This window comes from Nansenia antarctica, assembly GCF_963989245.1.
Source record: "Nansenia antarctica genome assembly, chromosome: 16".
In the NCBI taxonomy this organism is placed as follows: domain Eukaryota; kingdom Metazoa; phylum Chordata; class Actinopteri; order Argentiniformes; family Microstomatidae; genus Nansenia; species Nansenia antarctica.
The window spans coordinates 23146839-23158280 of record NC_137686.1 but is presented as its reverse complement, the minus strand read 5'-3'; positions in this window follow the sequence as shown (position 1 = coordinate 23158280).

Here is an 11442-nt window from a genome sequence, read left to right as displayed (position 1 = left end):
ATCCTTGGGGACGCCTGACAATAACCCCCTGGACTTCTTCTCACACGTATCATGACAAAGACACCATGTTAATAATGTTCATTGTCAAGAACTTCATTGTCCCCCTACTCTGACACCACCACTCTACACCACCCTTGACACTACTATTACTTTCGCCGACCTAGTTTCCTCACTATTGATTGGTTGCATGTGGAGCCAAATAGCATACATCCTCTCTAGAATACAGAGACGGGCTCCTTTAAAAGAAGACATTTGGTATTCCATACACTCCATCATGTCACTGGGTAACCACTGGGTGGAGAGACATTAACAGTTCCAAAATACATCCACCATACCTATGGATAGGGCACTTCGTAAATTAGTAATATTTCTCCAATGAATGGACTTTATTGTCATTGCTACAGTACAGGTACCAAACAACGAAATTTAGGGAGGTTCTGCTTAACATTTCAGATCTGCCTATGGCTGTTTTGGTTTTGGAGTGTGCAGGGTGGAGTGTACTCCCGACCGCTAGGGGGCGATAGTATTGGTTTATGTGTTTAGTACTCTCTGTTAAGAGGTTAGAGTTAGGAGAAGTTGTGGCGGCCATTGTGGATGCCAGGTGGTCCGAGGATACACGCTGTTTCTCCTATCTCTTTAGGACGTGTTTGCCTGTTATACGTAAGTCTGTTATTAGTTATATGTATCTTATTATCAGATTGTGGTTAACAGTAATCGTTCATGTTTGTTTATATCTTGTTATGTATGTCTTGTTTTGGTAATTGTATTTACTCATACGCTGTATTCCCACCCACAGGGTGTTGACATCTTTGTCTGAATAAATAGTATAAACCGACATTGAGGAGTCTTCTTCATGTCAACACCATGAAGGTGGAATGCCCCTTCCCCGGCTGCGACTTCGAGACCAGAGACGTTTCCGAAGCACTCGCCATCGTCTTGCTGACAAACCATGGACATTTCCATCGAGGTGCGGCGGTTCAGACCCCAGCTCCCCGAGGCCCGAGGATGGAGCGGCCTAGGGTTGACACCGGCATCTCAACGGAGGAGTGGAACGTGTTCGTCCGGCGGTGGGAGGTCTTCCGGGCGGGGTCGGGCATTGGAGCGGCCCAGGCCCCGTTCCAGCTGTTTCAGTGCGCGGGGATCGAACTTGGAGACAGCCTGTTGAAAGCGGACCCGGACGTCGCCTCTGGGGCTCTAGAGGAACTACTTGCTGCTATGCGCTTGCTGGCCGTTGTCCCGGTCGCCACATGCGTCCTGCGCACAGAGCTGCTTCAGCTGCGCCAGGAACGCGATGAGACATTCCGCGCCTTTACTGCCAGAGTGCGTGGGAAGGCGGAGACGTGCTCTTACGTGGCTGTCTGCGAGTGTGGCAAGAGTGTGAGCTACACTGATCACATCATCCGCGATGTCCTTGTTAATGGGATCTACGACCCGGACATACGCCGCGAGGCGTTAGGGACGCCTGACATTCTTCTGAAGCCCGTTAATGATGTGGTCGCGCTCGTCGAGGGCAAGGAGATGGCTCGTAACGCCCTTCCATCATCCGCCCTGTCGGCTGTCTCCTCATTCCAGCGCTTGAGGAAGGACCCACAGCCAAGCCCACAGCGGAGCCCCTCCTTGGCCCCGAGTCCAGCTGATGTGGCAAAACGAGCCGTGTGCCCAGGGTGTCAGAACACGTTCCATGTCTTTACAGAGGGGTCTCGCGGATGGAACATCAGGCCTCACCAGCTCTGTGTCGACTGCTTCAAGGCCCGTCGACGCAAGCGGCGGCTGCCACCATTTGACGGTCAGCAGGCTACCATGGGATCCGAGGTGTGGCTGCGGACGCCGTCTAACGGTCAGCAGGCCGCCCTGGAGTCGGAGCCAATCTCCCAGCTCTCGGTCATTCAGTCTGAGGCGCGCCCAGATCGACACTACGGGAACCATCGTCGGCGCCGCACAACGGCACCTCTCAGACTCGAGCACCATATCTTTTCCAAGGGCGAATGGAGGCGGGCCAGGCTGAGGGAACACCCCCGGGCACTGATCTCCGTCTCGATTGACAATCCGGTGGGTCAGGGGGGCGGCGCCGGCTGTCGGTCCTCGGGGAACATGGTGGAGGTGTCCGCCATCGCAGACACAGGTGCGCAGTCGGACATTTGGTCGTTAGAGGAGTACCTGTCCTGCGGATTCTCACGTGACGACCTGCGCCCTGTTAGCCTCAGCCTCTCGGCTGCAAATCGCTCCCCCATAGCCATTGATGGCGCATTCTTTGCTACACTCTCGGCGGTCTCCAACGGCGGCGAGGTGTCGTCCTGCCGCTCAATGGTGTATGTGAGCAGCTCGGTCCGGGGAATGTACCTCTCCTATGAGTCGCTGCTCAACCTCAGCCTCCTGCCTAAGGACTTCCCAACAGGTGGTGAGGGGCGACCCAGGGACACGCACGATCCTGCCCCCCCTTCTTCGCCGGGTCGGCCCTTGTCTGTGAATGCATTGAGGTCCGCCAACGGCGGCTGCGACGGCCCGAGCGACCCCCATGACGCCGGGTGCTCGTGTCCACAGCGTGCAGTCCCTCCGTCACGCCCCGCGGCGCTGCCATTCTCTTGCGAGCCTGAGAACAATAGCCGGATGAAGGGGTGGTTGATTGAGAGGTATGCCTCATCTACATTTAACACGTGCCCCCATCGGGCATTGCCGTGCATGGAGGGGCCGCCCGTCGAGATGCATGTGGACCCTGCTGCCGCGCCGAAAGCGTGCCACACCGCAGCCGGTGTGCCTCTCCACTGGCAGCAGAAGGTCCACGACGACCTTCTCCGGGACGAGGCCCTTGGTGTCATCGAGCGTGTGCCGTACGGCGAACCGGTTACATGGTGCCACCGGATGGTGGTTACCCGGAAGCACGACGGGTCCCCCCGCAGGACCGTGGACCTTTCCCCTCTCAATAAGTTCTGCCAGCGTGAGACGTTCGCCACTGAGTCCCCATTCCACCTCGCACGTCGTGTCCCGAAGGGCACCTGGAAGACAGTCACGGACGCTTGGAATGGTTATCACAGTGTGCCACTGCGCGAGTCTGACCGTCATCTGACAACGTTCATCACTCCCTTTGGCCGGTGGCGTTACACCAGGGCACCACAGGGTTTCCTCTCGTCGGGTGATGGCTACAACCGCCGTTTTGACGCTATCCTCTCAGACTTTGAACGCAAGGAACGGTGTGTGGATGACACGGTCCACTACGACACCGACTTGGAGCAGCACTGGTGGAGGACCATCGATTTCCTGACACGTGTCGGGCGGTCAGGCGTCGTGTTGAACCCGGGCAAGTTTCAGTTTGCGCAGAGGAGCGTCAATTCGCTGGCTTCAGGGTGTCGGACGCTACCATCGAGCCACTTCCCAAATACCTGGACGCCATCCGGGACTTCCCCAGCCCGGTCTCCACGACAGATATCAGAAGCTGGTTCGGCCTTGTAAATCAAGTGACTAACTACGCCCAGTTGCGCGATACTATGGCTCCTTTCAAGCCCTTCCTCAGCCCACGCTGCAAGTTCGCATGGTCAACCGAGCTGGAGGAGGCCTTCCAGGCGTCTAAGCATGCCATAATTGGGGCCATTCGCGAAGGTGTAGAGATCTATGACATGCAGAAGCGCACCTGCCTCCGCCCCGACTGGTCCAGGCGAGGCATTGGCTACTTCCTTCTCCAACAGCATTGCAGCTGTGCCTCGGGCGTGCCGGACTGCTGCCCGGGAGGTTGGAGAATCACACTCGCTGGGTCTCGCTTCCTGTCCTCCGCGGAGCAGCGTTATGCGGCTATCGAAGGGGAGGCCCTGGCCGTGGCCTGGGGTCTGGAGCAGGCACGATACTTCACGCAGGGATGCGACGATCTCGTCGTGGTCACCGACCACAAGCCCCTGGTGAAGATCTTCGGGGACCGCACACTCGACGAGATCACAAACTCACGCTTGTTCAGGCTCAAACAGCGTACCCTCCCATGGCGTTTCGAGATTGTTTACCTCCCTGGCGTGAGCAACCATGCCGCTGACGCTGCCTCAAGGCACCCTTCCCCCTCGGGCTCGGCTAGCGGCCTCTCCCTGGAACCGCCAGGCGTGCCTGACACTGTCGAGTTGGCACTCATGGCTTCCATCTGCGTCGATGCTCAGGAGCTCGGCGCCGTCTCCTGGCCCCTCCTCGCGCAAGAGACAGCGGCTGACGCATGCCTCGGCCGCCTGCTGGACATGATTGAGCACGGGGACGGAGTGGACGCGCATGACCCTGCCGTGGTGAGTTTGTCGCCGGTCTGTGACTCCATCTATGCGCAGGACGGGGTCTTGCTGTATCAGGATCGCGTCGTGATTCCCCTATCCCTCCGCGGGAGAGTCCTTCGACACCTTCATGCTGCCCACCAGGGGGTTTCGGCGATGGAGCAGCACGCCCGGGCCATAGTCTACTGGCCTGGGATGTCTGGGGATATCCGCACTGTCAGGACCGGGTGCGCGGACTGCAACCGCAATGCTCCATCACAGGCAGCTACGCCCCCTCTGTCATCTCCGCCACCGTCCACCCCGTTCGAGGCAGTGTTTGCTGACTTCTTTGATTACGGGGGCCGCCACTACCTGGTCGTCGGGGATCGGCTCTCAGGCTGGGTGGAGGTCCTGGGCGCTGCGGCCGGGACTGATGCTGGAGGCGCAGCTGGCCTTGTTCGCCACCTCCGCTCATTCTTCCGGACCTTTGGGGTGCCTGAGGAGCTTTCAAGCGATGGCGGCCCGGAATTTATGGCAAGCCACACTCAGGACTTCTTCCGCCTATGGCAGATCAGGCATCGTGTGTCCTCCGTCAGTTTCCCACAGTCTAACGGGAGAGCGGAGGTCGCTGTTAAGACTGCGAAGCGGCTTCTGATGTCCAACAGTGGCCCGGCGGGCAGTCTCGACCAGGATCGCTTCTTGCGCGCGATGATACAGTTGCGTAACACACCCGACCCAGACTGCAACCTCTCACCAGCACAGATCATTTTCGGTCACCCCCTTCGAGGCTCGCTCTCCTTCGTTAACAGGCTGGAGAAGTTTTCGAACCCGCATATCCGTCCTCTCTGGCGTCAGGCATGGGCTGTGAAGGAGGATGCCCTTCGTACGCGGATGTCCCGTACCACCGAGTCTCTGGGGGTTCATTCAAGACCACTTCGCCCTCTGGCACTCGGTGAGAGGGTGTTCATCCAGAATCAGCAGGGCCCGAGCCCCAATAAGTGGGACAGGTCTGGGGTGGTGGTGGAGTCGCTTGGCCACGATCAGTATCGGGTGAGAGTTGATGGCTCAGGACGCCTGACGTTGCGCAACCGGCGGTTCCTCCGTGGCTACACGCCAGTCGCCCCATGTACCCAGCGGCTGCCGTCGCCGCCTCCCCTGCCTCCTCCCTCCCTGGACTCTCTGCCCCTAGCTACCCCCTCTGGTCCAGTGGTGCCCCAGGGTGACGCCCGGCTGGGGACGGATGGGCCCCATGTTGCTGTTCTGGGCCCCTCTCTGCTAGGGCCTTCAGGCGGGGCGTCGTCTCTCCCCGCGCCCCTAGTTCCCGCTGGTGTGGCTCCCGCTACACCTCTTCCTGCGCCGTCGCCACTGCGGCCCGCCCGGCCGGCCCGTGCTAGGAGGCCACCTAAGCGATATGAAGCTGAGTCTGGCCAATGGATTTGAGCCCGTGGACCCACGTGGATTCGTGGCTCCCCGGTCTGGGGGGGATGCAGGGTGGAGTGTACTCCCGACCGCTAGGGGGCGATAGTATTGGTTTATGTGTTTAGTACTCTCTGTTAAGAGGTTAGAGTTAGGAGAAGTTGTGGCGGCCATTGTGGATGCCAGGTGGTCCGAGGATACACGCTGTTTCTCCTATCTCTTTAGGACGTGTTTGCCTGTTATACGTAAGTCTGTTATTAGTTATATGTATCTTATTATCAGATTGTGGTTAACAGTAATCGTTCATGTTTGTTTATATCTTGTTATGTATGTCTTGTTTTGGTAATTGTATTTACTCATACGCTGTATTCCCACCCACAGGGTGTTGACATCTTTGTCTGAATAAATAGTATAAACCGACATTGAGGAGTCTTCTTCAGAGTGGAGGGAGGTTCTTTGTAGAACGTGCTGCTAGCCTAAGGCACGTGTTTACCATGAAAAATGACCCAAAGGTGGACATAAATTGTGCAAATAATATTCTACTGTAAAAGCAACCTGAGAGCCAGCAGAAGGAACATTCTAAACTCTACTAGGGCTTCTACGTTTGTGTAAAACGTATGAAACTCAGATTCGAGATTTGAAACGAGAATGAAATGATCAAAATGGCAAAGTTCTCAAGGAGGATGCTCAGGAGACAAAGATGTTGAAATCCCATTAAATATGCACTTGTTCTGTTCAGTTGGTACACATTGAATAATACACTTTGATAATGTGTTGTTTACCGCTACGAATCAATCCTTTTAGACCTTGTTATCTTAAAGATTCCAAATGTTAGTCATCGTGTGAGGAATGAACACAATCACTATAGGGATGAGAACACACACGTCAGTGTTTGTTTTTTAGCCAAAGGGCAAGCAGATTATACAGTACGACTGGAGGATACATGATGTTTTCAGAAGCGCTCAACAACGCATTGCCCGCGGCGGGTAAATCGAGAGTATGCCGAGAATCCACAATTTTAATGACGTCCTCGACTCAACACAAAGCTAGTGTATTTAATACATTGATTTTACATTTCTTCTTGAGCTTGTCATGTCTCTGGAATTACAGTAGGTGACATCTGTTAGCAAATGTAACCTTTAAATTTAATTAAAGGTGAAATGTTTTCAGGTATTTGATGCATTTACATAATCTCTGCCAGGAGCCATGTGCTCTGTCAGGTTTATGCTGTGTTTAATCTAATCATCAACATTCAATTAATTCCAACCTTGTCCTAACACTGCAGCTGTGTATGCGTGCGTGCCTGTGGACATTCCAATGCCATTGGACATTATAAACATTTGTCGGTAATAACAGACGCAAGTTGTTTCGCCTTAATTAATCTCAGCTTTCAAGATATGACAAATGTGAATGTTTCCATTTTTCATTTTCTCTGGCAAATAGATTTTTTTTTTTTCAAGAGGTATGTTTGACTTGAATCCAATTAATTATGTGTAAGGTTATGTGGTGGATGTGCTATGAACTAATTAAAGATAGACTATGCATACTATAGTTTATGTTCGCACATTTCAAAGACAATGAATAAATCATACAATAGAATAACTCAACACTAGATACAATCAAACAGAATGTTTATCATGAGAGTATCATATGTGTGTGTGTGTGTGTGTGTGTGTGTGTGTGTGTGTGTGTGTGTGTGTGTGTGTGTGTATGTGTGTGTGTGTGTGTGTGTGTGTGTGTGTGTGTGTGTGTGTGTGTGTGTGTGTGTGTGTGTGCGTGTGTGTGCGTGTGTGTGTGTGTGAGTTCAGGCTACCTACAGTACATTCTGTTAGTCCCTGCCCAAACATGTAATTCCCTGATCATAATTATAATTATACGCTTGTTAAAACATGCACACTAGTAGTGCTGCCTATTATGTGGGATACTCAAACAGCAGGGAAGTCATTTTAAACATGGGTAATTGGAGAATGTCACCGTGTCTGCAATTACATACACTATTTCTCTTTACCCCACAACTCCATTGTAGCTTCCTACCCCACAAGCTACAAAAGATAGCAACTGTGTACAATTGTGAACTTGTTACCCAATATTATCCCATCAAATGCATACTCCATATCTCAGAATCGATTGGGCTTCCCAAACATACAGTAGTCTGGTTGCTGTGGCAGAACTTTTGTTGTTGTTGTTGTATTCTACGACTTTGGATTTTAAATTAAACAATTACTATAAGGCTAAAGTAGATGTGTAGGCCTACATATTGGTTTCCCCATTATGAAATTATAACACTTTCTATGCGTAGTCCCCCTATTTAAGAGTACCTAAAAGTTTTTAAAAAAATGTTTGGCTTGACGTTTGCCGTTGGAGTCTGGTATTGGTGTCAACACAAGGACCAAAGAGGTGTCAATGTAAGTCAAGGAAGTCTTTATTAGGCTAAAAAAATCGGAAAAATGATTCGAAACATAGCCAAAACCTTAGGCTTGCCAAAACTAACGGTTTGGAAAATCATTCAAATGAAACCGTCCCAAAACAACTGTCCCACAGAGCAGGAACACTCTCCAGGAGGATAGGCATCAACGTGTCAGAGACTACCATACACAGAATATGTCAACAACAGCCAAATACGGACGCTTCACTGCAAAGTGCAAACCACTAGTTTTTGCTAAAAGGTACTTCAAAGATTTCTGGAAAAATGTCTTGTGTACAGATAAGATTAATGTTACCATGTACCACAGTGATTTTAAGAGTAAGTAGCTTACTAACTTGTCTTAATTGATGATTGTTGGCAGCAGCAGAATGTACTCTGATGTGTTCAGAAACATCTTGTCTGCTCGAGTTTACATTTACATTTACATTTTTGGCATTTAGCAGACGCCTTATTCCAAAGCGACTTACAATCAATACATTTGAATACTAAGCATGTGAATCAGCAGTCCACCATTCGTTGCAGGAAGAGTACTCTAGCTCGGGCCCGGGGCCACTGATAGAAGGAAAAACCTTCTCCCTATTATCGCCTTCTACTAAAACTTTTTTTTTATTTTTTTGGGGGGGGAGAAACTGAGTGCAAGCAAATGCCTCCAAATTAATTGGAAGCTGCTTCATCATATAAGACAATGTAAGACAATGACCCAAAACATATTGCCATAGCAACTAGGGAGTTTTTCAGACCCCAACATTTAACATGCATTTAATTTCCTAATGATAAGATTTTAGGCAAAAAACCCTCAACACAAACAACAACTCTAGATGGTTACAGTACAGGCCTGGCAGAGCAGCACCATGGTTACAGTACAGGCCTGGCAGAGCACCACCATGGTTACAGTACAGGCCTGGCAGAGCACCACCAGAGAAGATGCCCCGCTTATGGTGAGGTCAATGGGTCGCAGACATCAGACAATTGTTGCATGCAAAGAATTGTCAACCAAATACTAAACACGAGTGCATTTGATGAATCTTTACCATTACTTTTGGGTACCCTGAAACAGGGGGACTATGCATAAAAAGTGTTGTCATTTCTGAATGGTGAATACAATATGTACACAAACATCATCAAATAAAAGCAGAGAATCTCTACTTTAACCCATTACTAATTGTCCAAACTGTTGGCGTGTAGAGCTGAAAGAAGAAAAATGCTTCACTGTCCCATTACACATGGTACTGTATTTTCCCAAATGTACAGTTGTTCCCCTTTAACACAATGTCCTCCACATAAAAACCCTGACAATGGGGTGAGAGTAATATCATATCTAAGGGATCATTATTGAGATCAAGGAGATGTCAATTCATATCAAGAAAAAGGTTTTGAATTGTGAATGACAATCATCAAAATAACTTTATTTTTCAGGTTATTGTGTATCAAATTGTTCATTTATTACAGGAACAACAGCGACCCCATCGTGTACAAAAATAAAACAAATTTAAAAAACTAGGTGCCATTGATTAACTCTAAGTAAATTCTGAAGGAAAGAGTTAAGAGAGGGTAATGGTGTGCGTGTGCGTAAAAGCCCCTTGCGTAAAAGCCCCCTTGGTGTGCGTAAAAGCCTGACGTCATCGATAAGCAGAGCCGTAATGTTGTTGGAGTCATTCGGTACAGAGAGCCGGTGGAGTTCAGCTGGTGGAGAGGTGTCAGTCAATTACTGAACGCAAAATAAATCCTCTTTATCAGGTTCACCATGCCGTGCGCATTCACCAGGGCGCTGACGAACGCTCATTTCGTGACGTTAGAATTATAAGGTTCTATCTCCATTTTTGTCAAAATCGAGTTTTTTACATAATCTGATCCATTAGGTGTTTATTAATGCCTGTGTGGTGTTATTTTTTTAAATGTTGACATTTTTGAGTTAGTAATTCATAAAATACAAAGGTTCCATCTCACAGAACATAATGGAATGTAAAAACTTTGACGCTCAATATCTCTGAACCGCCCTAAACGGAGATAGAACCTTCTCATTCTAAACGGAGATAGAACCTTCTCATTCTAAACGGAGATAGAACCTTCTCATTCTAAACGGAGATAGAACCTTCTCATTCTAAACGGAGATAGAACCTTATAATTCTAAACGGAGATAGAACCTTATCATTCTAAACGGAGATAGAACCTTATCATTCTAAACGGAGATAGAACCTTATCATTCTAAGCTCATGATTTGTCTGTGCACCGCAGCTGCGTTCATTCAGTCGTTGCTGAGAGCCGGTCCATTGCGCTGCAACTCTGTGTGTGCACTTCGGACGCACAACTCCTCTTGAATAACCTGGTTAAGAACACAGCTGGAATTACCAATGTGGTGTCATCGAAGTGTCCTAACAACACTATCAGATGATCACTTCTTTGGACTTTCTTAGAAATTGTCAAGAAACGTACCTGGATTTCCAGGGGTGCACTCTCCGACAAGGTAAGAACTTCGATCACTTCTACTTTGTCACATCGTGAGCTTAGAATTATAAGGTTCTATCTCCATTTTTGGTCAAAATTGAGTTTTTTACATAATCTGATCCATTAGGTGTTTATTAATGCCTGTGTGGTGTTATTTTTAAAAATGTTGACATTTTTGAGTTAGTAATTCATAAAATACAAAGGTTCCATCTCACAAAACATAATGGAATGTAACAACTTTGACGCTCAATATCTCTGAACTACCCTAAACGGAGATAGAACCTTATCATTCTAAGCTCACGATATGTGTGAGTTGGGTTCCAATATTATGTTCCTTTTTCTATGTAGACTAATTCCAATTCTACTACTGTGCACATGACAACAGTAATGTTGAGTGCTGTACTGTACTGTGTCTTTCACACCTATGAAACATATCTGGTGTGACTGCTTTAACAACACAACTCCACCGCAGCCAAAATAAATATGATCACAACTTAACTCAAATAGTTTATTAATTGGGATGGGACCTAACAGCATGTCCGTTTAATGTTGTGCACTTTATTTAAACTGATTGTTTCCCAAGAAGATGATGCTGGTATAAATTAGCAAGGTAAAGAAGCTTACCTCTCCTGACATGTTTTAAAGGGGAGCTCCAGGCAAATCGAATTATTAATTATTATTGAATTTGACGAAAGGAAAGCATTTTAAACGCACCCCGCAGACGAATTATGAAGACTTACAGTTAAAGCGCCATTCTGGGATATGTACATCAACGCAGAAGTCAAGCTGTTTAGGACGGTATTGATAGTCTAGTCTAATGATTGTCTTGTCTTGTGTCAATTATTTAAAAATCTTTAATGGGATATATTGAGGTAGTCTATCATTCAATAGGTAGGTCAGATATTGATTGAATTACCAAATGCAATTGGCACTGAGTGTCAC